Source organism: Talpa occidentalis, unplaced genomic scaffold (assembly GCF_014898055.3).
Source record: "Talpa occidentalis isolate TD23 unplaced genomic scaffold, MPIMG_talOcc4v2.1 talOcc4.14, whole genome shotgun sequence".
Taxonomy (NCBI): domain Eukaryota; kingdom Metazoa; phylum Chordata; class Mammalia; order Eulipotyphla; family Talpidae; genus Talpa; species Talpa occidentalis.
The window spans coordinates 83,181,124-83,208,658 of NW_023601433.1; the positions used below are offsets into that span (position 1 = coordinate 83,181,124).

Genomic DNA, 27,535 nt, shown 5'->3' on the forward strand with positions numbered 1-27,535 from the left:
CAGCCGAAGCCGAAGCAGAGAAAGCAGCAGTAGAATTCGAAGGAGAAGCCGAAGCAGAAGCTGAGAAGCAGCAGAACGAACGCCAGAGAGTCCAGAAAGAGTGAACCACTTGCGCCACCAGGGAGGCTCCAGCCAGTACCTCTGCCTGCCATATGCCTGGTGAACCCCAAATAAAGGACCTGCAAAACTACTGAGGACTCTGACTCCTCCTTTACCCGGTCTGCATGGGATCAGAAAACCTGCACTGTGGTCCAGTCCTGGCCCTTACACCCTCCTACCCCCTCCGTGAGGCCATGAGAAAGTCACATAGCACCTCTGGGTTTTCTCCCTGGATTCTGAGGTCCCCGTTCCAGGAGGACAGAGAGCAGGGAGGAAGGGATCTGTATCTAAAGTCTAAAGCAGCTCCATTTACGAAAAATCGTTTACGGTCATGGTCATAAATTCATATGCAGTTGCAAGAAATAATACAAGGAGATCCATATCCCCTTCACCCAGCTTCTCCTGATGGTTACATCTGGTGGAACAGCTGTATCTGATCAGAGAAGAGATTGACTGATACAATCTGCGACCTTATTCAGATTTTACCACTTACGTTTACTCATTTGTATAGGCATAGATTTAGTTCTATGCAAGGTTGCCCCATGTTGATTTGGGTGGCCACTACTTAGGGACAGATACAGAATATTCATTTCAAGGATCCACCGCACACCTTTAAGAGCCTGCACAACCTCCCTCCCACCCTCTCTAATCCTAGACAACCACTGATGTTCTCCAGCTCTACAACTTTGTCTTTTCAGGAATGTTAAAGAAGTGAACTCATGCAGTAGGGAACCGTTAAAGATTGGCTTTTTTTTTTTTTAAACTCAGCATAGTTCCCTTGAGTGCCCTCTAGGGGTCTAGCAATGGTTCGTTCCTTTTCGTTGCTGAGTAGTATTCCAGCTGCAGCTCTTCCTTTAACTGCTACGCACATTGGTCCTGCTTGTGAAATTTCATTAAACAGCTTTTCTCAGCCTCCAAAGAATCATTTTACAAGCATTCAACTCATCTGGAAGGATAACTTGTCTTTGATTTCCCTTCTGCTTTCTTTCTATTGCCCAGTTCTCTTTCCTTATCTTATTCCTCAACGGAAAGGTAATTCTTTGGTGGAGGATCTGTGTAGCACATTCATATATGGAGGTGTGAGACGGTTCTCCCCAAATTATGCAGTTACGTTACCTAGGGGCAAATCAAAAACACTTAAAGAAAAACAAAAAGACAGATGCCTGTCGATTCTTGCTTTCCCAGTGAGAGTAAAGAACGCTATCTATTTTGGATGGAGAAATATAAAGATATTTTCATTTCATAGATAACCGGGGCTTCTTGTTAATCATTTGAGAAAACTGCCAAGCAAATTATAAAAAATAAAAAGACAATCCCATTAAGTGTTTACGAATCCGGGCTCCTCTTGTGCTGCGGTCCTGTGTTAAGTCTCCTCGGAAGAGAGCTGAGCATTTGTGCAATCACTGGAATTTAGATACTTAGACAGGACAGGGGAAGAGTGTCCTGGAGGTCAAGGTAATTAGTACTCACTCCCTAGCACCTTGCTCCAGCGTATTTCTTGCCAACTTTTAGGATCAGCTAGTTGGGACATAAATTTTGGGGTGAACCTGGTGAGGGAGCCAGGTGTCTGGTTTCTGCTCACGGGTCTTTCCTCTGTTGTCCCCCAGATTCACCCCTGGCTTCCACGTGTCTGGAACACACTCTGTCCTCTCCTCCCTGCTTCCTTCGAAAGTCCCAGAAGAAATTGGAAAGCAGTTGTAGAGTCCTCAAGAGTGATGCCTGCTTCCATGATTTTTTCTGATTGCTCTGAAAGTATTTTTGGGTTGGTGTTTTGGGCAGGAATTCAATCTAGACCATGCAGTGTGTGTCCACAGGCATCTCAGAGAGAGGAACAGTCATGGGCTGCTAAGTCCTATCACTAGGAGAGTAAGGTCAATGTCAATTCTTTTGCTCTTAAAGAATGCTTTTCCTTGGTCCAACCACTATGGAGAGCTGTGTGGAGATTTCTGGACCGACTAAACATAGAGCTTCCATAGGATCCAGCAATTCCACTCCTAGGTATTTACCCAAAGGACACAGAAACATCAATTCCAAAGAGCACCTGCACCCCTATGTTGATAGCAGCACTGTTTACAATAGCTAAGCTTTGGAAACAACCCAAATGCCAAAAAATAGATGACTGGATCAAGAAGATGTGGTACATAGACACCATGGAATATTACTCAGCATTCAAAAAAGATAAACACATGCAATTTGCAGCAACATGGATGGCGCTGGAAGGGATCATGCTCAGCGAAATAAGCCAAAAAGAAAAAGAAAAATACCGGATGGTCTCACTCATAGCAGGAATCTAGAAAACTTAAATAAGGGACCAGGAAAAAGAATAACTATAAGAAAGTGAAAATCAAAATCAACAAAAAACTATGAACCAGAGACACTTTTTGGGGGGTGGGGGCCGGGAGGGGAGGGATTGGGGTCAAAATAAGGGGGTTGCAATTGTATGGAGAATATAAAAATAAAATTTATTTTAAAAAAAAGAATGCTTTTCCTTTCATCAATGAGTCATCTGTGGGCTGATACTGTGAGACCATTTATTAAAAATTCCTTTAATCTAGGCATGATTGACATGGAAGTTTATATTGGTCTCAGGTACGTAATACTATGATTCTGAATTGTATCCGCTGTAAGTATCACCAGGATAAACTAGTTAACATTCTACCCCAGACACAGATACCAATAAATACAGTGTATTATATCCCTCAAAAGAATGTTTTCAATGGAAGTATTTTATTGCTTGAAACACAACTGCTCAGGGAGCTAGGAGCTGGTCCCGCAAAGAGAGAGGCTGGGACCCGACGTCATCTCAGCACGCTCCCCCAACTTGCTGTGCCATTTCAGTTTTCTCTCTAAGGTTTCAAGATATTGGAGACTATTTATGCCATGGAATCTGAGATTTAAAAAAAGAGAGATAAAAAAGAGGAAAAAGTAAAATCAATTGTCATTTCACTAACTCAAGTTTAACACGGTTAAGTCTTGGTGAGTTTCCTGCCCCACATTTTTCCATATATTTGTTTTTAAGTGAAATCACACTGTTATGCTCCCACGACTGCTTTCGTTTTTTGGGGTGACATTGTTTAGAGCTCTGTGTAGGCCCCATGATTGGCATGTCTCACCAAGCCCACCACCCACCACCCAACAATGGACACCCCCCAATCCTTCCCTCCCCCCCCCCCCCCCCCGCCCTCTGCCAGCCACCATTCTGTTGTCTGGATCTAAGGATGTGTTTTCATTTTGTTTATTTCCTTTATTCTTCATATTTCAAAATGAGTGACGTTATGTGGTATTTGCCTTTCTCCTTCTGACTCATTTCACTTACCATAGCTCCACCAAGACCCATCCATGTTGTCATAAATGGCAAGATTTCACCTTCTTTATGGCCGAGTAGTATTTTGTTGTGTGCATACACCGTCTTTACCTAGTCAGCCCTCAGCAGGCACTTGGGTTGTCTCCATATCTCCAACTGGGGTTGTCTCCATATCTTGGCTGTTGTGACTAGTGCTGCAGTGAACAGAGGGGTGCCCCTTCGTATTCTGTGGGTAACTGCCCAGAAGTGGGATTCCTAGATCACATGGTAGTTCAGATTATAATTTTTTGAAGAACCTCCTTACTGTTTTCCATCCTGTCTGCAACTAGCCTGTATTTTTATGAGATATTTAATTCATTCTGTCAAATCAGTCACTAACTTTTTCAGACTCAAGTGATGAATGCTCACACATATCTCTTCTTCTTGTTCTGTTTATTCCATGCCCACTCCAGACTCAGCCTGCGGACAAGAGCCTTGAATGGTGTAATTTCACAAATGGGGTGTTGGAGAGTACAATTTTGGGGGGGGTGGCTGGGTCAAAGGTTGACTGTTGTTTACAACACAGTGTGGTCCTGAACAAATGCCTTAATTTCCCTCTCTCTGAACTAGCAGCACGAATTGGCCCCACCTCGTAAGGCTGTATAAGATTAAAAGTGAGAACACGAATAAAGCCCTTAAATAATAGCTTTTAATTTTGCCATCAAAGGGGTTAAGTGCCTGGATTTCTCTCACCCTTTTAAACAGGAGGCAAGAGACCAGCTCGTGAAAAAGGAATGAGCAAGCAGGAGTCAGAGCCAGATTCCAAGCCGAATCTGCAGGTGCTGGGACCTGTGTGTTGTCTCCAGCTCGCGCCAACCTGTGGAAGGTGGCTCCTCATCCGCTGCCCTCTCTACACCCCACCATGGGATGGGGGTGCTGTCCCTCCACACCACAGAGCAACGCTCCCTTCCCAGTATATTTACTGGGCGCCCCATTTCTTAGGCGCTCTGTGGTAATAGTGTTTGGATATTAAGATCCGTAGGAATTGGTCAAATTGGAGATGTGGTCCTCTGAGCTTGCACTTGGTTTAGAAATTCATTCTTTTACCTTGAAATTTTTTACAAACGGTCGCCCCCGGCGAGGTCTCAAGGGCACCATCTACTGGGAGAAGCAGGCAAAGGCTGTGGAAACGTGATTTTTCAGGCTGCTTCGTTCTGTCTCAGTTTGAGGAACCATTTTCCAAAGTTAGAGGCTGCAACACACCCCACCCTCCACCCCTGCCCCGGGAGGCACCCCTGAGCCTTTCCACGTGGCCTGTCGAGTTGGCCAGACTCAATGATGCTCTTTAATGGTAAGAATATTCTATGATGTGTCTGAGCATTTAGTGCTGTAGAATGTGCATTTTAAAAATTCGGTCTTCCCAGCATAGGTAGCAACATCACCGCATTCTACAGACAGGAAAACTGAGCTACAGAGTTCAAATTCACTTGTCTTTACAGACATATTCGTGTCACTCTGACTCACCGTTTTTCACTCTTGATTTTTATTCCATAAAACGTTAAAACACTTAGACTGTACGCTAGGCATTGGCATTTGGCTTTCTCTTTCATGGAGATAAAACTTTCTTCCAGGCAGAGGGAGCGCACCTTAAGTCTGGGACTGAGTTGTTTTTCACTATAGTTTTAGGGTGACAGACACAAAATAAGTTTATTAAATGGAACGCAACATTCACTTACCATTTTTTTGCTTCCAACAAGACAAGATGCAAGAGTTTTAATGACCTTGGGCATTTGGGTAAACTGTTGTTCTTGAAATATCCTATTTTTCTTTAAAAAATAGAAAAGATATGACATCTCTCTATTGTGGCAAGACTTGCAAATGGATTAGGGAGATTCATTGAGCATCGCCCACCTCCAGGGAGCCAAGAACTTCAAGTGCACTGCGTCCCAGACCTGCCCACCAGCTGCAGACTTTGCTGAATGTCGTTTTAAATTCTCTTCCATTCAACAAAGAAAACTATTTGCAAGCAAATCTAATCTCATCAATTGAATGTTCTATTTTTCTCAAGTTTCTTTTTAAAACAATTTATTTATATGTATTTTACATCATTGTTCATTTTTAAACAATGTTTGCTTTCTCTTCTCACGTGTATTCCCCATACAATTTCCACCAACTCACCCGTGAATGTTCTAAATGCAATTTTATTTAATTTATTATTTTTTAAAGTAACAAATGCACTTTTAATTGACTTACAGATAAAAACTGCTTAAAAGTCAGTGACCACTTCAGTCCCTAATCTGCTAGAGCTGTATCCTGGCCAATCTTGAGGAACTGTGTTAACAGGTTATTTTCATTATTTCACTTTATCCACAGTATTAGAAAAGCAAGGCATTATAAAAGTTTAGGTGAAATGTGTGGCTGGCAGCCCAATCCAGTCCCTTATAGTCCATATTTTCCCTTCAGTTCTTCTACTTTGGCGATGTAAGCTTTCATGGCATTGTCCTTGGATGTCCCTTTCAGTCCATTACAGGCATCCCACTAGGCTTTGCCTTTGAAGTCCATCATTCCAGGCCGTTCTGTATTTATATCGCGCACGGTTGCTTGTTTGTAGTGGCTATAGATGAACAGCATCTCTTCATCTGTTGGCTTGGTCTTGAGGTTCTTAACTTCCTCAGGAGCTTTGTCAAACTCAGCCTGAGATATGCCAGCTGGATTGCAAAAATTCCAGGAGACCTGCGCGGGAGGCAAGAGCAGCAGCAGCAGCTCTAAATGCACTTTTAAAATCTCATTATCAAAGGTCAGGATTCCATTTTGCACTTGTTCTTTGCTCGACCTTTCTCTCAAAGGACAGAACGGTGTCAGAAAGACTTAAACTGAAGTTAGGATGCCTGGTTTAAAAAAAAAATCTTTCAATATTTGTACCACATATACACTCAATATATGTATCAATCACTCAATGAATTAGCAGAAAGTAACGTGGTTTGGTTTGACATGGGGAGTTGGGGGGTGCTGTCTCCTACCCTTTCTAGACCTCAGTGTCCCCATCCAGTAGCCAAAAATGATGATTTCCCCCTCCCTTTTTTATGTAGAAGAGTTGGGTGTAAGCCAGAGGTTGGTCACCAGAGACAGAGTGGGGAGCAGAACAGGGAGATCTACTGAAATACACTGCTGAGGGGAGCAGCGGGTGAGACAGGGGAGGTCTGAACCCTAAGGCCACCAGGGAGGCTCCATAAAGGGATCCTTTCAACTGTAAGATAGCATTTCTAATTTTAACATTTAATTTTATCAATTGGTTGAACTACAATTTATCAAATTCTGGATGGCTGGCCATTAGGGGAGTTGCACTATTTCCTTTGTTATGAACTATCCTTTAACAACAGCTTGTCTGCAGTCTTGCTCAGATCCACAGTGATTCCACAGCAAAAATTTCTGGAAGTGGAATTTCCAGGTCAAAGGGAGTAGCTCGATTTTTAGAGTCTGTACAAGACACATGCTTGGTGTGAAATAGAAAATGATTATTACAAAGCAAACTGGCCAGTTAAAAAAACTCATAAAATGAAGATGTTGCATTTGGGATAGGCAGCCAAGAGGAAACCACTCAGGCAAAGTCTGCTTTGGAGGCTGAAAGCTTTCCTCAGAAAAGTTGCAATTTGCTATTTTCAACAATTGTTGTTCAGTTCAAACTCACCTGCTTCCCCAAGAGGACAGGAGACAGCTTTCCAATGAAAGATCCAGAATCGTGGATCAAAAGTCCTCCCTAGGAGAACACCATGGCGATACACAGTTGCAAAAAAAACAGCTTTTCAACAGCAAGGGACGCCCAGCTCTTGCAGAAAAATCCCTTTTGAAGCCCGGCCAACCTTTGGCCACTAGAGGGCACTAACAACACATATTTCCAGCCAGCAGCAGGAGTCCGGCTCAGCTAGACTTTTCCATTTCATCTTCCAGAGAATGAGAGGGGAGCAGTAGCCCTGAGTGTCCAGCATTCTTGCAGAGGCTGGCCCTCTAGCCTCCAAATTCCAAGAACTTTAACATTCTGTGGCGCAGCGAGTAGCTTTAGCCACAAGAGAAAGTCTATGGCCATGGACTGCCTTCATCCAGGCAGTTTTTCAAAGTTCTTGATGACTTTTTCTCCTTCTGCTGAATCAGATTCATTGCTGGGTGATGTGCATTGAGTCATTTCCTCTCTGTGTTTCGATAAGATCTACTCTTGGCTTGTACCTCCCTCATGTTGGAGGCGTTTAATAACATGGACAGCTAATGCGAAACTAAATAGCATAACACTCGGAGCTGGTGGTGTCCATCATTCCTCCTAATTCATATTAACGAGGCAGCCCCTGCAGAAGGTGCTTGGAGTCTTAGCCTCCCCAAAGCAATTCTGGGTCCCCAGCTACAGTTGCTGAGAGCTGGGGGCGGGTGTGAGTTAGTGGATTTGAGGAATCAAACGTGTTCAGTTTCCAAAGCTGGGTTTGCTAATGGCGATGCCTAAGAGCCTGGTCCTGTGCAGCTCCCCCCAAGGCACTCTGCTCCCCCAGGAGGGTAGGCATCCTGCGTATTCCCTCCTCCTCAAACCAGGAGAGTCTCTCTGGGCAGAACCTGGGTCTCCCCACTGCCAGTTTCTCATCAGAGGCCGGTTTCCAAGAGCATCCATCTTCCTGCTCCGCAGCGGGCAGGGGAAGAATCAGTCACTGGCTTTAAACTGCTTCCTGACTTTCCTTTTTTTTTTTTTTTTTTTACATATTCTTTTTCTCAGTTTACAAGACACTCTTCATTGAGATCTAGTTAGAGCGATGGATGCATCTTTATGAGCGACCTACTGATTTGGTGTATGAAAAGATCTCGAAATGATCCCCCAAATAGCCAACTCAACACCCACCAGCACACACAGTCACAAAGTTCTTTTTCTTATGATGGGACCTTTTTACATCTACTCTCTCGGCAACTTTCAGACACGCGTGCAGTATTGTTACCATCACCCCCCTGTTGCACATGACCTCCCCAGACTTATTTATCTTACAACTGCAAGTTTGCACCTTTGAGCCCCCCTCTTTGTCCATCTCGCCCATGCCCAGCCCCCGCCTCTGCTGACCACCAGCCTTCTCTGTGTCCATGAGTTTGGCTTTTTGGTGTGTTGTTGTTTTTTCCCACACTCCACATATGAGATCAGCCAGTACTTGTCTTTCTCAGTCTGACTGATCTTACTTAGCCTAATGCCCTCAAGGCCCATCGTGTTGTTTCTAAGGACAGTATTTCCTTTTATTTATTTTTTTTCTTAATCGAATAAGGACCTGACATTCTACAGTTCAGCCTAAAGAAGACATGAAACCTGCAAATAAAGGAGGCTGAGCCAAGATCTGGAAAATTGGGGTGCACCGTCTGTTAAAAGCCCCTGGCACTAGCAGACAAAATAGCGCCACATCCTGAAAACGGCTTCTTTCTCTCCCCGTGAGCTGCAAAGCCATATGTCTTCTTTTTAATGGTCTCCTCATTTATCCTCCAGGAGCTTCTGCTCCTCTGAGGGTGAGTCTCTTTGGTTATCAGCAAACCGCAGGGGCCTGATAACTTGGAAGGGGTACATTCCGAAAAGGAGGCACCTCGCTTCATAACTTGCTGTCGTGGAGGAAGAAAATGCTTTGGCAGAGATGAATGACTCTGGTTTTAATTCGGACCCGACATCCATCTTGGCAAAAACTAAAACCAGTTTAGAGGGATTAAAAATGTGGCACAGAGGTTAGACAGCCGTTCTGCAGAGCAAAGTCTGTTCAAAGATAAGCCTGATTCTTTGGAGAACGAGATGTTTGGACTGATATCTTGCCTTTCTTCACATCCCGTTCTTTCTTAAGAGACATTTCTGTGTCTTCCTTTTCTTGCTTGAATGTTTATCCGCTGAGATGTTTGGTTATTTAAACCAATAACAAATCTCTGAAATTGCTCTTGGCTGGAAACTTCTGAGAGAGAACTTGCTAGAAACTTTCTTCCGAAAACAAGCACGTGAACTTCGAAGTGACCAGGCAGTACCTCAGACCCCATTAAAGCCCGGAGAGAAAGAAAAGCATGTAATCAAAGGGCCTTTGCCTGGTGCACCCCTCCTTCCTGCCCAGTGTTTGGAATCTGCTGAGTGTCGTGTCAATGTCGGTTCCTAAGTTGGTGGTGTGTCGGCGGGTTCAAAGGCATCGTCTGATATTTAGATGTCGAGTAACTCAATGGAATGTCTTGATCGCTTCTCTCAGAAACAAGCTCCACTATGAGGCAACAGGTCAAGGATGGAGTCCAGAGAAATAAAAGACAACCCAAATTCTTTGGAGGAAACTTTGCTCCTAAGCCTGGCTCCTAAGCACAGGGCAGAGGAAGTCATCTCCGCAGCGCTGGCTTCTGTCCCATGCCTTTTGGACACATTTGTGTGGCGAAATCTTCCAGGAAAACTGGTCTTAGACAATCAGGACCTGATAGTAAGAACTTTCTACAGAGAAGTTCCCCAGCTATGAAGTACAGGGATTTTTAAAACAGACCATTGAATGCACATTCAGCTGTATGCACATGAGTCCACTGGGCTGCTGGTAAGAATAACATAAGATGATTAAAATTCTTTAGCGGGTCAAGCAGGTGTTTAATTAAACATATGAAAACAAGGCAGGGATACAAGTACAGAATTTAGAGAGCTGAAGTGAGTTGTCCAAGGACATTTCATAATTGCTGATGATAATGGTGATGGTGGTGGTGGTGGTGATGTTGATGGTGGTGGTGATGGTGGTGGTGGTGCTGATGTTGATGGTGGTGGTGGTAACGATAGTGATGATGGTGGAGATAGATGGTAATGTGATGGCAGTAATGATGGTGATGGATATGGTAGTGGTGATGGACATGGGGAAGGTGGTGATGATAGTGATGGAGACATGGGGATGGTAGTGATGATAGTGATGGACACATGAGGATGGTGGTGGTGATGGTGATGGATATGGTAGTGGTAATGATGGTGTTGGTGGCACTAGTGGTGATGATGGTGTTGCTGAAAGTGGTGGTGGATATGTACCTCATGATAGTGATGGTGGTGGTGCTGACATGGTAGAAATGTAGTTGTGGCAGTCATGGTGGTGGGATGTGGTGAGGATGGTATTGGTAGTGGTGAGGGCTGGTGGTGATGATTGTGGCAAGAGAAGGAATGCTGGTGGCCAACGGTGGGGATGATAATTGTGATGTGGTATTTGTAGTGGGGATGATAATGATAAGGGGTGACAGGTTATGGTGGAGTGGTGGTGGTGATGATAGTGAGGACAGTGATTGTGATGGCAGATGGGGACTCAATCACAAGGCTGACATGTTCTAGCACCTAACTCAGCTTATGTTTTAGCAAAAGATGTTGGAGGTGAAATTTGGCTTATAGCAAAGCACACGTAAAATGTTGTGGGAGGTCTCAAGCTTTAATATTCAATATACCAAATTTATTGTATTTGTCTCTTGATGAAAATAATAAATTCTTATTTAAGCAAATATGAAAATTATATCAACGTGTAAAGCAGAAGTAGAAAGTATATCAGGGAAGTGAGAATTCAGGACATAATTGCATCTGGTTCTTAATATTCAAGTTTTGTATGAAGCTTTTTTACTATGTGTTGATTTTTATCTTTGCCATAATGGGGAAGAGAATTTAGGTCAATAAATCTCTCCTTTAAAGTCTTTAATAGAAACATTAATTCAAAAGGGCACCTGCACCCTTATGTTTATAGCAGCACTATTTACAATTGTTAAGCTGTGGAAACAACCCAAATGCCCAAAAATAGATGACTGGATCGAGAAGATGTGGTACATATACTCAATGGAATATTACTCAGCAATCAAAAAAGATAAAGTCATGCAGTTTGCAGCAACATGGATGGAACTAGAAGGGATCATGCTCAGCAAAATAAGCCAGAAAGAAAAAGAAAAATGCCCGATGGTCTAACTCATAGCAGGAATTTAGAAAACCTAAGTAAGGGACCAGGAAAAAGACTAATTTTAATAAAGTAAAAATCAAAATCAACAAGCAACTATAAACCAGAGATGCACTGAGGAGGGGGTGGGTGGCGGGGAGTGGGATCAAAGCAAGGGGGGTGGGAATCGTATGGGGACTATAACCAACATGAAAATGCATACATTGTGCAAAAATGAAAAATGATGTAAAATATATAAAATTTAAAAAATAATAATGAAAAATAAATTAAAAAAATCAACAAGCAACTATAAACCAGAGACACACTATGCACTATGGGGGTGGGGGGGTGTGGAGAAGGGAGTAGGAATACAAAATAGTAAAGGCTTTAATAGCCCTCTGATGTATATGTGGAATCACTCGGCTATTATGGATGAGAAAACAGAATCTATAGAACGTGCCCCAATATCCTACAGGAAATAAGTGACAGGGTCTGCATTTTAATCCAGGTCTTTCTGTCTCCAGAGCTATGCTCGCCCCCAACATAGGATGCCGTCTCCTGTGGCCGACCCTTAGGCTCATCGTGGAAATACTGTCCCAAGGATGATGCCTCAAGAAACCGTCAGAAAACTGGTCCTCTGGTTCTTTTAGTAAGGCAGGCCCTGTCATCTTGAGTTTTTGTCCAAAGCAGACATTGTTTTGTCAGGATCTAGTGAACCTGGGAGCCCGCCTTCCAGAACCAGAGCTGCTTAAGAATTGGACACGTGGGCCTGCCCTGGTGGCGCAGGAGGTTGAGCGCCGAGCTGTGAAGCTGTCCGCAGCCTCTGCAGCGCCAGTTTGATCCCAGCCGACCCATGAGGGTCCCACATGGCGCAGGAGACCTCTCCTGTCTCACCCGCTGCTCCCCTCAGCAGTGTTTTTCGTCAGTCTGCCTGTTCTGTTCCCCGCTCTGTCTCTGGTGAATCCTTTTACTCTCCCGCGAATCTGGCCTACACCCTGGTTCTCGTATAAATAAATAAATCTTTTTAAAAAACGAATAAAAAAGAATTGGACATGTTCTGGGAAAATGTCTACTCCAAAATCTCTCCTTCCTGCAAGAATCCCTTCTGAACATCCCACATGGTTCTTGAATCTCACCATGCCATGGAGCTCTTACTCTCATAGGCCGCTCCTCCTATTTACATTAAAAAAATAAACACAAAAACTCTAGCTTTTTAAGTCTCTGCTGAGTGTTCCAATTACATTGATCCCCACGTAGCTCTCATCAATTCTACAGAATAAGGTTCATTTTTCTTCAACAACACAAGTTTCTCAATATTTATGGGCTGCAATCTTCTGTCCCCAGGATTAACAGTCATAAACAACCTCATTTATCTGCCTTGAGGCCCAAGGTCTTGATATTCATGGTCCTTCATAAACAATGGAGCCCTAGACCCAAATCCCAGTACCTTTGTTCAGATGCTATTCTGTCAATACAGACCAATAGACCGCCAAACTTTATCTTATTTTTTTAAAAATTGCACTTTTTTATGGAGATAGAAACACACACTTGTCAGGACAGTTAATTTATCACAAAGGAGCAAAGAGTATAAAACAGGGAAAGAAAAGTCTCTTCAACAAATGGTATTGGGAAGACTGAACAGCCACATGCAAACAAATCAACTTTGACCACTCTCTCACACCCTACACAAAAATTAACCCAAAATGCATTAAAGACTTGCAGGTAAGACCCCAAACCATAAAATGCATCAAAGAAAACATAAACAAAACACTCCACGACATTGACTTCAGTGATGTCTTTGGGGACTCGATCCCAACAGCAAGGGCAACAAAAGCAAAAATAAACAAGTGGGATTACAGCAAACTAAAAGACTTCTGCACAGTGAAAGAAGCTATCATTCCAACATTAATGACACCCTATGGATGGGAAATAAATACTTGCTTAATAGAGATCTGACAAGGGGCTATTATCCAAGATCTAGAAAGAACTCATACAATGAGACAACAAAAAACCCTACAAATAACACAATCATAAATGGACACAAGAACTAAATAGATACTTCTCCAAATAACACATACAAATGTCCAAGTTATTTTGAATAGGTTTATTGAGATAGTCACATACCATATAACTTACCTGTTTAGAATGAGCAATTTAGTGGCTTTCAGCATATTGACAAGAATAGGCAACTATCATCCCATCAATTTTGGAACATTTTAATCACCTCAAAAAGAAATTGTTCATGTGCCGCTTAATGACATTTTGGTCAATGATGGGCCACAACTGTGACAGGGGACCCAGTAGCTAGGGTCCCACATTAGCCAGGTATGTAGTAGGCTACCCCATCTAGGTTTGTGTGATTACATTCTGGGATTCACACAATGTGAAATTGCTCAAGGCTGCAACTCTCAGAACTTATACCTGAAGTTATGCAATGCATGACTGAACCTTGGCCCTAAGACATAGTTCCCTATCCTCTGTCCCTCTCAACCCTTGTCAACCACTAAACTTCTATCTCTATGGATTTCATGTTCTGGACATTTGATATGAATGAGTCATATAACATGCAGTCTTTTGTGTCTAGTTTCTTTTGCTTAGCATTGTATTTTCAAGGTGTCTCATTTTTAGGGCTGTGTAATATTCCACCGATCACTGGACCTCATTTTGTTTATCCATCTGCTAGCTAGTGGACATTTCAGTTGTACTTCCAAGTTATTTTGACCTCAACCCAAGCTCCCAAGTCAAAATCACCAAAATTATGGCGAAATCACCTTTCCACCCTGTGTTTTATCATCAGATTTTTAGAAAGGTGAGTTAAAAATCCATCACTGGACAACTATCTTGCAATATTTAGAGGTTAGGTTCTTTAAAGATCATTCCAAATTTTAGATATCTTTTCCAATTTGATGTCATCTGCAATAGCGTTGTCTTCAAGGTCATTACTAGTAGTAAAATGGATAGAGAGTGTCCACAGACAAAGCTGAGCACAAAAACCATGTTTTCCCGAAGCAAGTTCCCTCAGAGATTAATTCCATAAGATAGTAATTGACTTCATGAGAAAAAGGGCCAACCGTTTCACATCCTAACACCCCTTCTATCAAGGGACCAAAACAACCTGAGGTTCTGTGGGTGCAGGGGGATGGGGACACGGGACGCCAGCTGGAGATCTGCACCAGGGCCAGGTCTGGAGACTTCACAGTCTCCTTCTCCCAGGGGCACAGTTTCAGCTTCTGCCTTGTTTAGAGAGAAACTTCTGGAAAGACGTTCCTCATCGTTTCTCTGTCTGGTTCTTGGGACACCTCTTCCATCATCCCCAGGAGCCAGCGTCAAGGAGAGATGGCCCAGCGAGATTCACTTCCTACCCAAGTCCCACCTTGTGTGAATTCTTGACTAGTAAATAGATAGGATGTGTGTGTGCGTGCATGTGCGTGTGTGTGTGTCCTCCTTCACCCACACCACAGTCACCCTCCCTTTTGCCTTGCTGTGACAAAAAGAAAATTGGCCCTCATGGAGAAGCCAACTTGGCGGTGATTTTCTCCAGTAGGTCTTTGTTTTATTGAAAGTTTAAGTCAGAAAGGATCACACAGACTCTCAGACCCCCTGACTATCTTCTTAAATGATTTTCTTAAAGTAAAAGATCAAAGATTCAGGACCTCGGGGGAAGGGTTGAAGGGAAGACTAATGGCAGAGCATGGAGGGAAACTCCACGTGACTAGGAGGCGGGTCGACTTACGTCCTTTTTTTTTACTGTTTTGTCCCATCGTAGACTTCAAATGTCTCCTCCTGGCGCTCCAATAATTGCACATATCGGAGAGTCCCTTGCAACGGTTTATACGTCGCTTGCACGTATACATTCTCTCCTCTTCTCCTTCTCTTTCTCTCCTCTCTCTCCCTCCCTCTCTCTCTCCCCTCTCTTGCTCTCTCTTTCCCTGCATTTAGACACCCCCATAACCTTTCAAAGGACATGGGGGACACTTTACCAATGAAGAAACTGAGTCATAGAAAAGGAAGACACACACGCAGCTAGCAAAGAGCAGAACCAGTTTCGCTGGCTCTGAGACTAGCATTTTCTCTGGGCTGCCCCGAGTCAGCTCCTGGGCACAGAGTCCTGGAACGGGCCGGCGGTTTGGGAGATCAGCTAGTTACTGAGACAAAGACTCAACGGGAACCTGACAATCTCTTTGGCCAGTTCATTCTTAATCAGTTGCATCTCCGCCCTCTCTTCCCAACCCGTCTCCTGGAGACTCATGCTATGATTTGATTTGTTTTCTTTGTGTGGCTGACCTGCTTATCTTGTGTGCTTTAAAGTTAGCCTCTAAATGTGCTTGTTAAAGGTGATTAGAAGACTTGGGAACATCCTCTGTCATTAGTTAATGCTTTAGAAAGGGCCCCGCTCCAGCTCCGGCCACTGGCAGCAAAACACCACTAACAGGCAACAGGCCCGCCTGGCCCTCCGGCTCCCCTGGCCAGCGCCTGCCTAACAGGCTGCAGAGCGGAGGGGTCGGAGACGAATTTAATTTAAAGACGAGCCCCCCTTGCGCTGCCAAAGGAAATGGCGTGTCAGCTACGTCAAAAATAGATACTGTTGTGTAGATGTATGGGCAGGGAAGTGGACGCCGCCCCTGCCATTCATTACCTGGATTGCCTTTAAACGTCAAAACAAATCCTTCTCCGGTCCTTCTCCAAAGCTTAAATCATCAAGAGAGACAGGGTCAGCCTCTGCAGCTTGGAATGCTGCAGGAGGGGGGATGGGTGGGCCAGGGGTGGGGTAGGGAAGGGCCGGCTGGCTGTGCATCTGGGGTCTGCGTGCAGAGGCCTGAGCGGAGATGTTCCCTGCTCTCCTCTGAGAGAGCGTGCAGGCTGGAGGCCGCCCCTGCTGTCCTGAGATTTATGTCCCCCTTGTAAGCGAGGGCCTCGCGACGCGTCAATGTAGTGTGGATTTGTGCAAAAGCAGCCACTGAGCTCTGTATGGACGGACAGTCACAGCGGGTGTGAGAGTGGAAGCAAGACACACTGAGAACAAAATTCATACCTGTGTACGCTAGTCAGGGCTTTTGACGTGGGAGGTATCTGGAGGCCCGTTTCCTGCTACAGCACCCCGACCAGGTGGACTCTCCCACTAGGCAGACGGGAAGACCGAGGCTTGGCTGGGGGTCTGCTGGGGGCTGCTGAGTGCGGCCCTGAGTGGCAGGATGCCCAGACCTGCCGGCGGGTGTTCCACACAAGGCACATGACCGAAAAGCCCAAACTGTAGCCTACTGGGAGGGAAATGAAATAATCAGCTTAGGTTGGCACAGATGCTTTAAGCCAAGGAATAAACAGATTGTAGAAAGTAAAGTAGCTTATACTCTTTGAAAACAACCCATGCATGCACAGCGGTTCTAGCAGAATCAGAGTGCCTGGCTTCGAACCCTTCTGTTTCCTAACCCTTCCTGGCTCTGGGGTACATCATTAATCTGTTTGCACCTCCATTTTCTCATGTAAAATAAGGATTAGAACATTATCTTGCTCAAAGGGTGGTCAAGTGGCTAAAAGAAACGAACACTTTGTCAAGCACTTTAATCGTTTCTGAGCACAAGATAAATGCAATAAGTATGAGCCACACACGTATCTCGTTTATTCTGCGTTTTGTCCTTTTAATTTAACACTGTCATGCAGCCCTCAGTGCTGGGGATATGTTCTGAGAAATGCATTGTTAGGCAATTTTGTCCTTGTACAAATGTCACAGGGTGAAATTACGCAAACGTAGAGGGTCTGACCTACAGCACACCCAGGCTGCACGAAGAGTCTATTGGATTCACCATTAAATATATGGTCTGCTGTGAACAAAATGTTAAGTGACACATGATTCTAACTCTATGGCTTCTATGTAAAGGATTTTGAACTGCTGAGATTGTTCTGAGAATGGGAGACATCAAATGGATGGGTGGATAGATGGGCAGATGGACAGACAGATATAGACTATGTTTTGCATCATTTACATTTTTAAAGGAATTGTTATTCTGGGTTGCATATGTTTTCAAGAAAATACTGGTGTTTGTCAATGTATCACTATAAATATTAATATATTGTAAAACATATTCGGCAGCATACAATGGAGCTCCCAAGGGAAAGCATTCCAAATGTCCACTAGCTGGTGAATGGATGCATAAAATGTGGTCAGTCTCTGCAGTGGAATACTACTCAGCAATTAAAAACAACAGAGCAGCACTGATCCATGCTGTGACAGGGATGAATCTCCAAGATTTTAGGCTGAGTAAAAGAAGCCAGTATCAGCAGACTATGCATAGGTGTTTCAATTCACATGCACTGTCTAGAAAAAGAAAATCCATAGAAAACCAATGAGTTTTTGTCTGTGTCTGGGTTCAGAATAGAAAATGGCTGCAAATAGCTCAAGGGATCTTTTGGGGTGATGGAGATGTTCTAAGGTTGGATTGTAGTGAGGGTTGCCCAGCTCTGTAAACTTACTAAATACTACTGAACTGAACACTTAACATGAATTTTATTTACTTTTTTAAAAAGATTTATGTATGTATGCATAGAAGAACTGGGGTGTAGGCCAGAGGTGCAGGGGTGGGATGGTGAGAGGATTCACCAGAGACAGAGTGGGGAGCAGAACAGGCAGACTGACGAAATACACTGCTGAGGGGAGCAGCGGGCGAGACTGGAGAGGTCTGCTGTGCCATACGTGGGTCAGTTCCCTGGCCAGGGATCCAACTCATGCCGCAGCAGTGATAGCGCCAATACTTAACCTCCCATTAACAAGCATTTTAAAAAAGACATTGAAGTTCAAGTACTGCTCCTTATGCCTCTGATTGGTATTTCTAAGTTCATATCAGCAGTGTTTCTTTAAAGAACTAATTATATTATGTATTTTCATTAATTTCTTCTTATAAAATATTATAACACTAATGATGGGTGCTATTTTAAAAATCCCAGGCTATATAGAAGTGTCAAATGAAAGTCACTTTTTTCTATAGCTTTTTCTCCAACTAATTTACTCATAGCTGAATGGATAGACATCTAGATTTTATTCTAGAGTGCATATGTACACACCATACAGAATCATATACATGACATATGATATGTGTGTGTGTAGTGTCTCACACACACTCATTCACCTGGCTCACTCTTTTTCCCCAAAGATCAGGATGAGCTCCTGGTGTGTTATTAACATTGGACACGCTTCAGGGTAACTTTACATGCACCCAGCTGGGTTCCTCTGCCCTCACCTGGGTGTTTCCAGCCTGTCACAGATTTGGGGCCGGGGAGGGTTTCACAAACACCTCTAAATCAGTGTTTCTCAACTTCAGGACTGGGTGATTCTTCCTTGGAAGCTTAGGGAATGTCCTGTGCATTGTAGGATGTTGTGAGTTATAGGATCCCCGGTCTGTGCCCGCGACACGTGGTATCATTCACGCCCTTTAGTCCTCTTCCTGTGGTGACAACTAAATGTGCCCAGACACTGTCAGCATTCCCTGGGAAGGCACTCCAGTCCCAGCTGAGATGTGCTGCGGTGGAGAAGCCTGCTCCTTGCTTGCTTTTTCCCATCTCTCATCTCAGTGCTTGTGGGGAACTCGTTCACCTCATGTGACCGGTAGAATCGGTTAGCCCGGAGAAAAGTCCCCCTAAGGAAATATTTGTTTTTCACTTCCTGCTGACAGATCCATTAGTGACCAGGCTGTATTAAGTCTTATCAAGAAAACCAACCTATCTTGTGTGATTACAAAAGCACTGTATGCATTTTGGCATAAGAAATCAAACATTACAGCTACTTGTGATGTATACAGCGATGTTCCTGGGCATCCTCCGTCCTTTAAAACCACCATTCACATTTATTTACGGACTTTCTGCAGCCATGTGCACATGGAAACAAGGGCTCACTGCTTAGCAACCACCCCCTCCCTGCCCCACCCAACAGGGTATCTTTACTGTGGGTAAGCTCTGGCCATCTTGAAGCTGCGTAACAAAACCACCCCAAAGTTCTGTGGCTTAGAATACCTACTCATTCTCAATCTCAAAATCCACGAGTCAGCGACACTTCAGCCAGGCAAGATTTCAGGCTCCAGACTGAGTCCAGGTCTGGTTTGTGTGACCATCCAGGACCAGTGGTCTGCTCAGTGGGTCCCATGCTGCGGCAGACCCCAGAGCGCAAAAGTTCAAAGCAGCTGGCAGCAAGGTCAACAATGCAAGCACGTTCTAGGATCGGCCCATCACATCTGCCAGCATCCCTGGGGTCAAGATGAGTCACCTGGCCAGCCTAGCCAGAGCACTCCCTGCCTATGGGAGCACTCCCTGCCTACTGGAAGCATTCCCTGCCTATGGGAGCTCCCCCTCCCCCCAAGTACAGATGTGTGATACTACCTCGGGAGCCCCCTTTTACTCATGGGATGGAGAAGTTAATCTGCTGCATTTAGAGAAATGAGCAGATGTGCAGGGATCATGGCACCCAATAACCAATGGCTTCAGACCTCACCTGGCTTGGGATGTCAGTGGCCCTCTCTCTACCAATACCCTATTCCCAGGTGGCTTCATGGTTGATATTTGTGCCAGCAGTGCCTCTCTGCAGAGTCTTTTGTCTCTCTTCGGAGACAAGTTATACGACATTGAACAAATGACTTAACTTCCCTATGCCTCAGTTTCCCCACTAAAAATGGGTAATGACAATATCTAATTTGCACGTGGGAGCAATAGAGAGACAGTGTACCTCAGCTACCCTCACTCAATGCAGGCTCAGCAACTTTGCTGCTGCAGCGCTTCTGGCCCTGGGATCGGAATGCCTGGAGGCGCTTCCTGCATTGCCCAGCCTTGCCTGTCAGCCCCGGTTCCTCATCAGTCAATGGAAATCACATTCCCACACCTGCCCCTCCTGTGGGAGGAATTGAGAAACCGGATGTGATGATCAGGGAAAAATTATTTTATAACTACTCCACAGTCAGGTCCAGTGATGATGTCAATTGTTTCCCAACTGAGCTTTCTTTCTAAGAGGGTCAGGCAAAGCAAAGCCTAGCCAGAATGATCTCTGGGACCTGGGCAGTTTGAAAATGAAGTGTGTATCATCTGAAGAGGGAGACACGCCTTTGGATAGAGAAGCAGGTTAGAAAGTCAGGGCCAATAGTCAGCCATGCTGGCCACTGGGAGCAGCTCTGTAGCACAAGGACTCAGTTCCTTCTTGAAATGACGCCATCACACACACCGAGGTGGCACAGTTTATAAGAGAAGGAGTATGTCCCACTAGCTGTTACCCGAAATTTCCTCTTGCTTGGGATCCCTGCCCCAGTCAGGGATCACTCTGCAAAGCAGAACTGCAGGGAGGTCTAGGACAGGGGTTTACTAACCAGCAAGTGTGGGAGGAGCTGAGAACAGAAGGCCAAGAGCGAAGCCTAGAAGGACTAACCAGCAGCCAACGGGGGAGGGTCAGCTGGAAGCCCCACTTCCGAGTGTCTGAGTCCAGCTCCAAACACCTGCTGAGGAGCTCAGGACTGTTGCTGCTCAGCATTTAGGAAGCAAAACTGGAGGCAGAGCGAGAAAGTGCTCTGATTTTGAAGAAGCCTAACCCAAATGACCCGCCAAGGGTCCTCTCACACAAAAGCTGCTTAGGAACAACATCTGGATGCAAACACTGTGAGGACTCTTTGAAACACAGTTCCCCTGTAACCAGGTTGATACTCTCCATAGCCCACATATGCATCCGTCAACTGAGAACCATCATGCCTGATGCCGAGAAAGGGAGGAAGACACAAAGCACTGTGGATGTCTTTATCTGCAGCCTTGCACAGAAGCAAGACTCATGAACCCTTAAGAGAACTCACAGATGCAGAATGAAATCCAGTCAGGTGAATGCAGCCCTGCCCCTGCCCTCTGAGGTGGAGGGAATTCTAACTTCTCCAAAGCTTATGATCTTGGACACAGTAAGAGTTGAGAGTTGGCAGTGGGCAGAGAGAGACTGACCTTCCCATGTGTGAGAGACACGGTTTGCAGAGTCACAACCTCCCTCTCTTAAGGGACCTTAAGAGACTTAAGGTCTTAAGTAAGTCTGCAAGACTTACTTGCATGACCTCCGGCTGGTGCCGACAGATTATATACACTGACCTTGGTCTTGCTCTGGCCAGTGCAACATTAGCACAAGGTGAACAGAATAGATGTGTGACTTGGCGTCATTTCCATTCAGCTGCTGTGTAGCTGCCAGTCCCAGAAGAATGAGAGATAATAAACCTGATCCCAATCCATAGCCATCAATGACTCATCATCTGAATTATCAGGAGGAGCAGTTCTATAGCCAACTCATAGATTCTTTTTTTTTTATTTAAATTTTATTTTTATATTCCCCATACAATTACAACCCCCTTATTTTGACCCCAATCCCTCCTTTTCCCGCCCCCCATCCCCCATAGAGTGTCTCTGGTTCCTAGTTGTTTGTTGATTTTGATATTTTCTTTCTTATAGTTATTCTTTTTCCTGGTCCCTTATTTAGGTTTTCTAGATTCCTGCTATGAGTGAGACCATCTGGTATTTTTCTTTTTCTTTTTGGCTTATTTCGCTGAGCATGATCCCTTCCAGCGCCATCCATGTTGCTGCAAATTGCATGTGTTTATCTTTTTTGAAGGCTGAGTAATATTCCATGGTGTATATGCACCACATCTTCTTGATCCAGTCATCTATTTTTGGGCATTTGGGTTGTTTCCAAAGCTTAGCTATTGTAAACAGTGCTGCTATAAACATGGGGGTGCAGGTGCTCTTTGGAATTGATGTTTCTGTGTCCTTTGGGTAAATACCTAGGAGTGGAATTGCTGGGTCATATGGAAGCTCTATGTTTAGTAGGTCCAGAAATCTCCACACTGCTCTCCATAGTGGACCAACTCATAGATTCTTATGCTTGTTTAAATGATTGAATGTTGGGAGGACTTGTTCTGCAGCCTCCCTGATGCAGTAGCTGACTGATACACCATGTAACTCACTTAGAGACTGACTTAGAAAAACTTGGGATCTACTAAAATGCCTTGATCTCCATGTGAGGGAATTCAAACATAGAAAGTGACAGTTCAGTGTAGCAGACAAAATCCCTGTGGGTAGGGATAACCAGTGTCTATTTTCCATGAGGATGATGGACTGAGCTATGAGGTCAGGGACAAGACCTTTAAAACAAGACACCCTGCTTGACAGGAACCCCTTCCATGGGGGGCAAATTTGTAAATGGACCCTTTCTCCAGGCATTGTAGCCCCTCACCCTAAGACCCCCTTATTGTTCAGTTGAGTCATGTTTATTGTAGAAATTTGGGGAATAAAATGAAACAACTAAAACTTTTTAATGACCTCATCCCACCTCCCAGAGCTAGTCTCTGTAAGCTTATATGTGTAACACCATCTCTATACATATTTTTCCTAACAAAATTGGGAGTCTGCGGTGCATGTTGTTTGGATAACCACCCACACTCTCACTCACAAACAGGATATGCATATTGACTCTTAGTGATGGTTTCTAAGACATTAAATACGCTGACATAATCAAATCAGCCAGTTTTCTAGAGCCGAACACTTGGGTTATTTCCATCCATGGCAAATTTCCTTCCATCATCAATCACACTGCAGTGAGCATCTTGCATCTCAATATTGGTGCTGACTTCTGATAGCTTTAGGATCACTTCCCAGCTGTGCAGTTACTCGCTTCAAGGTCCTTTGAGTATCTTCTAAATTGTTGATCAATGTGTCCTCCTAGTCTTCGTTTTTAAGAGTCATTTCTTGGGTTTTACAAAATTAAAGAACTTCAGTCATTGATGATTTCACTTACCGTCAAGTTCATCAAAATCGATAGTTCATCGGTGGCTTCATCAAATGGCTCATTCATTCCTGTCGATGGCTCATTCATGTGTGTCGATGGTTCATTCGTTCATGTCGATGGCTCATTCATTCAACAGACGTTTACTGGGTGAACAGATGTCAGGGCCTGGGTGCACAGCCCAGAGCAGAGGAAGCAGAAATCTGCTCCTTGTCTATCTAAGGTCAAAGAAGAAGCCAGCTTTGAGAGGGCGGCTCCTCTGTGAGCTCACCATGGTCAAGCATAGCCCTAGTTCCCAGAAAGCAGGGAGCAGCCCCTTTGCCATCTATGTGAATCTATTTCTGCCCACTTGTTTCCAAAGTTCCACCGCTCTCAGTCCAGAATCCCCAGAAGAAAGCGAGTCAAGGAGGCAGGTATACTCTCCAAGCAAATAGGAGAAGTCACCCCACTCCCTGCCCCTAAAGTGAAATAAATGGAGAGTCAACAGTGAATTCAGTCAAAGCACTTTGGAGCGGCCCAGCGCCCGCCCAGGAGACGTCCCTGGTGGGTGACTTCATAAGCCATAGAGCAGGATGCCGCGAGCTCAGGCTGATGTTCCAGAACACTGGGATGGATTTATGGCTTCGTGCCCACAGCTACCTTTCACTTCTTCTCTTTGGGTAAATACATCAAGGGGCCGTCCCTGGGCAGCCGGCGAGTGCCGGGTGAGTGGTTTACGGCCGTGCCGGAGCTGGGAGGTGTGCGTGCAGGCCTGCTTGGCAGATACCTAGGTGTGACTTTCTGAGAGCCGGGCCCTGGATCCCCAAACCCGCATCCCGTGGAGCCTGTTTTGTCTCTTCCAGGATGCTGCCTGCTCTTTGCTCCCACCCCTGTCCTCCGTGTCGGCCAAGTCCCCTCCTCCCAGCTCTTCTCTCTTGACTAATAGACAAAGAGAAGCAAACTTACTTCATCGATTCCCCCCTGGATCAGATTCAAAAGACCTTCAGCTCACACCTCCACTTCGCTGACCTTTGGCTCTTGGTTTGGGGAAAACTGAAGGTAACAGAGACATGAATCTAGTGACTGAATCTGACCTCTTGGGCGGTTTGGGGAAGGTGGGGTGGGGTTCTCAGGAGGTGGTCGGGAGATGGGGCCGCGAGCGGGACCCCAGCAAGTAGCATCTCCTCTTTGAAGTTCTGGCTGCTTCCGTCCCCGGTGGGGGCAGTTTCCTATCCCTGGGCTGACCTCCGACACAGTGTCTGTCAACCACAGAGCAATATACTGGGGGGTTAGCAACGGGGGGTGCTGGCCCGAGCACACACCAGGTACTTGATGGTTTTATATAAAGACGAACACATGAGTGAATGAATACAGCCCCCTCAAGGGCTCCTTCTAGCTCCTATTTAACCTGGGTGTTTTACTCATTCATTCATTCACTCATTCAAGGAAGCTCAGGGACCCCTGCCATGAAGCGACACAGCTTGCAGCAGCGAGTACCCAGTCCATTATTCATCCCAGGAGGCCTACTGTGTGCAGCTTCTGGGTTTGACTCTAGAGCTAAAATACGAAAGCGGGTCCCTGATTTCCCTGGGTCCATTTGGGTCGGGAGGGAACAGGAGCAGGAAATTTCAGCTTCACCACGAGTCCACCACGTGGTGGGGAACAGACTCCAGAGGAGCCCAGACAAGGGGTTGCAGGTTCAGATTTTGAACGGTCACGAAAGGCTTCCTATGACAGAAACTGAGGTCTCTTGAAGACTCGTTTTAGGGAGAAACTTCAAATCACCTACTGGACTCAATTGTCAACACCTCGAGCTCCCCGCCTTCCACTTAGATCATGGGCGCTCCTGATGCTGATGCCTCCGAGAGGAGCTGCTTCCAGCTGCCAGCCCCAGCGCCGGCGAGGATGTGCGGCAACGGGACCACCCAGCCACTGTTTATGGCGGAATAAAATGGTACAACCGCGTCAGAGAGCAAATGAGCCAGAGCTCTAAGACGCACAAACATCTTAGCCCAGCCAGCCCACACCTGCCGTGGTCTCCAGAGAAAGCCTGACGCGTGTGCACGGGGCCAGGCCCAAGCACGATCCCTGCAGCACCACTCGTGACAATAAAACCTGGACGCTGCCGGCGGGGTCATGGACAAGGGCACGGGGAAATCTGGAGGTGCCTTCATGCAGGGGGTGCACTGCGACATTGACAGAGAACCAGGGAGAAAGGCCCGAGGAGACAGAGACCAGAACGCTGCTCAGCTTCCCTGTGGAAGGGCCAGGAGCGCTGGGCCGCCTGTGTGGCAGGGGCTGAGGACACAGTGTGAGTGGCTCATGCATTTTTATTTGCATCTCGTTCTGGTTACTGGGCAGAGAACAACCCGAAGTACAATGAATGGAGGGTGGAACTTGCGCGAGGATGTGGGCAGTAGGACCCTGTTCCTACGAAGTTTGACACATGCGTGAACCCTCACCCCATGTCACATGACGCAGGCTGTGGTTTAAAAGTTGGGGCGTCCCCCTAATGCAACAGATTTGTGCACGAATGACAGACCCCAGCGACCGGGGGTGGCTCCTGGGAGCAGGAGAAGACATGCAATCAGGGCGTGAGACTTAGGAGAAGCGGAACCTGGCAGATTTTATGTAGATCACGGGGCGCTTAGGTTGAGTATTGCACACACACATTTATTCTATTTTCCTCTACTTTTTTGGGTCAAGATGCAACTAGAAAATGCAGTTCCAGCCATGCCTGCATCCTTCGCTCTCCTGAAACCACGGCGGGAAATCAGGAAAGCCTAACCACCTCCTCCTCATTTCTCCAACCCTCTCTGCAATTTGGCGCCTGGGTAGAGAGGTTCCGACATCTGGGGCTTCACGGTGAGGGCACGTTCGGAGGAAGACGTCGCTGCGCATGTCAAGGTCGTGTGAACACCAGAGTGTGAACAACCAACCCTAGATGGCGCGGCCCCCACGTGCCCGGCTGGACGGCACACAGGGGCCCTCGTGGGCTGTGCGTTGCTAACACGGCACAGCCAGTGATGGCCTGGCGAGCGTTACGTGCGCTGTCACCGTGTCATGGCATCAGCGCTGACAGGCAGTCAAGACACTATCCCATTTCATAGGTGCAGCAACTGAGGCTCCAGGGGGTGGCTTGCCGCGGTGAGCAGTCTGAGTGCTGGGGCCACAGGGTGCAAATCAGGACCCAGAGCTTCCCCCAGGGAGCAGCTGGGGGAACGCCCATCTCTGCCTCTTCCCAGCTTTGTGGTGGCTTCAGGCAGGCTCACTCGCTCGGTCTCGGTTTCTTTACCTGTAAAATGGGGTTGATTACAGTCACTGCCTCGTGGTTGTCATGAGGGCTAAAAGATTCTGAAGAGCTCAGAATTGCGCCTGCCGCACCATCGCACCACCCAAGCACTGCTCATACGGTTTCTGATTACGCTGAGCCACGCTGCTCAGACCCCTGGCAGCCAGGCCCAGGTCACCTTCCAGCTACCGAGCAGGGTTGGGTGGTCATCGGGTGCTGGCTGCCCGGCTCAGGGGATGAGGAGACCTTCAAAGGGGCACCTAATTTGGCCAGGAGTTGCAAAGGGTCAGTGATGGATTCTGGCCGGGCTCCCCACCTCCCACATCCCATGGCTCCCGCTCACCATCACTCACTGGCTCTCTAAACAGATTTCCAGTAATCGTTTTCCTTCCCTTTGAAGTCTCCCCATCCATTCTCTCCCACTCGGAGCCGGCTCCCTTCCTCTCCAAGGAGGATCTCGTGTCGGCCACGGCCTCCAACCAGACAGGGCGGAGACACAGAGCAGAATGCTCTCTGGAAGGTCAGTTCAATTCAACCAGCACATCTTTCCTGAACTACTGGGCATCCTGGGAGGAGCTGGGCTGGCTAGGCAGGGCCACAAAGGGTAGAGGAGACCCTGAGTGACTGGGCTGGAAACTAGGTTTTGCCAGCATGTCCTCGCCTGGCTCTGTCATCTCCCTGGGCCTCAGTTTCCTCGTGTGCACCCACTTCACAGGTAGGGGAGAAGGAAGTGAGTCTATGGAAAGTGCTGAGCAGGTGCCCAGCTAAGGGCAGCGCCCTGTTTCTGTTGTCTGTCATTGGTGTGACGGAGAAGGAAGAGACGTGAATGGTGTCCAGCTTTTGGTCTGGAAGATTCAGTGAATTGCTGAGATGAGGTGCCAGGAGAAATCCAGATCTGGAGAGAACATCCTGAGTGAGGACCCCGTGCAGATCTCCCAGCAGCATCTGGCAAGACAGGCCTGGTGTCTCAGAACATGGATCACGGGTGGGCCGTAACTCCTGGAATGTTCTGCCTTCATAGTGACCTCACCCACCTGCTGCACTCCTTGAGCTTCACAGGGGAAGAGATCTCTCCGGCCTCCTACCTCTGCACACACATCAAGACACACCCCTGAGCCATGCCTATGGGCTGGGCCATGTAAAAGAAAGAACCCAGTTCAGAAAATGAACAACTATAATCCTCTCAACCAGAAAACAAG

The 27,535-nt window shown here is 46.1% G+C and overlaps 1 pseudogene; it reads right to left on the minus strand.

Annotated features, from left to right (window-relative positions):
• Positions 1 to 5,633: 5,633 nt before the first annotated feature.
• LOC119244203 (acyl-CoA-binding protein-like) lies at positions 5,634 to 10,417 on the minus strand (annotated as a pseudogene).
• Between the last annotated feature and the right edge of the window lie 17,118 nt (positions 10,418 to 27,535).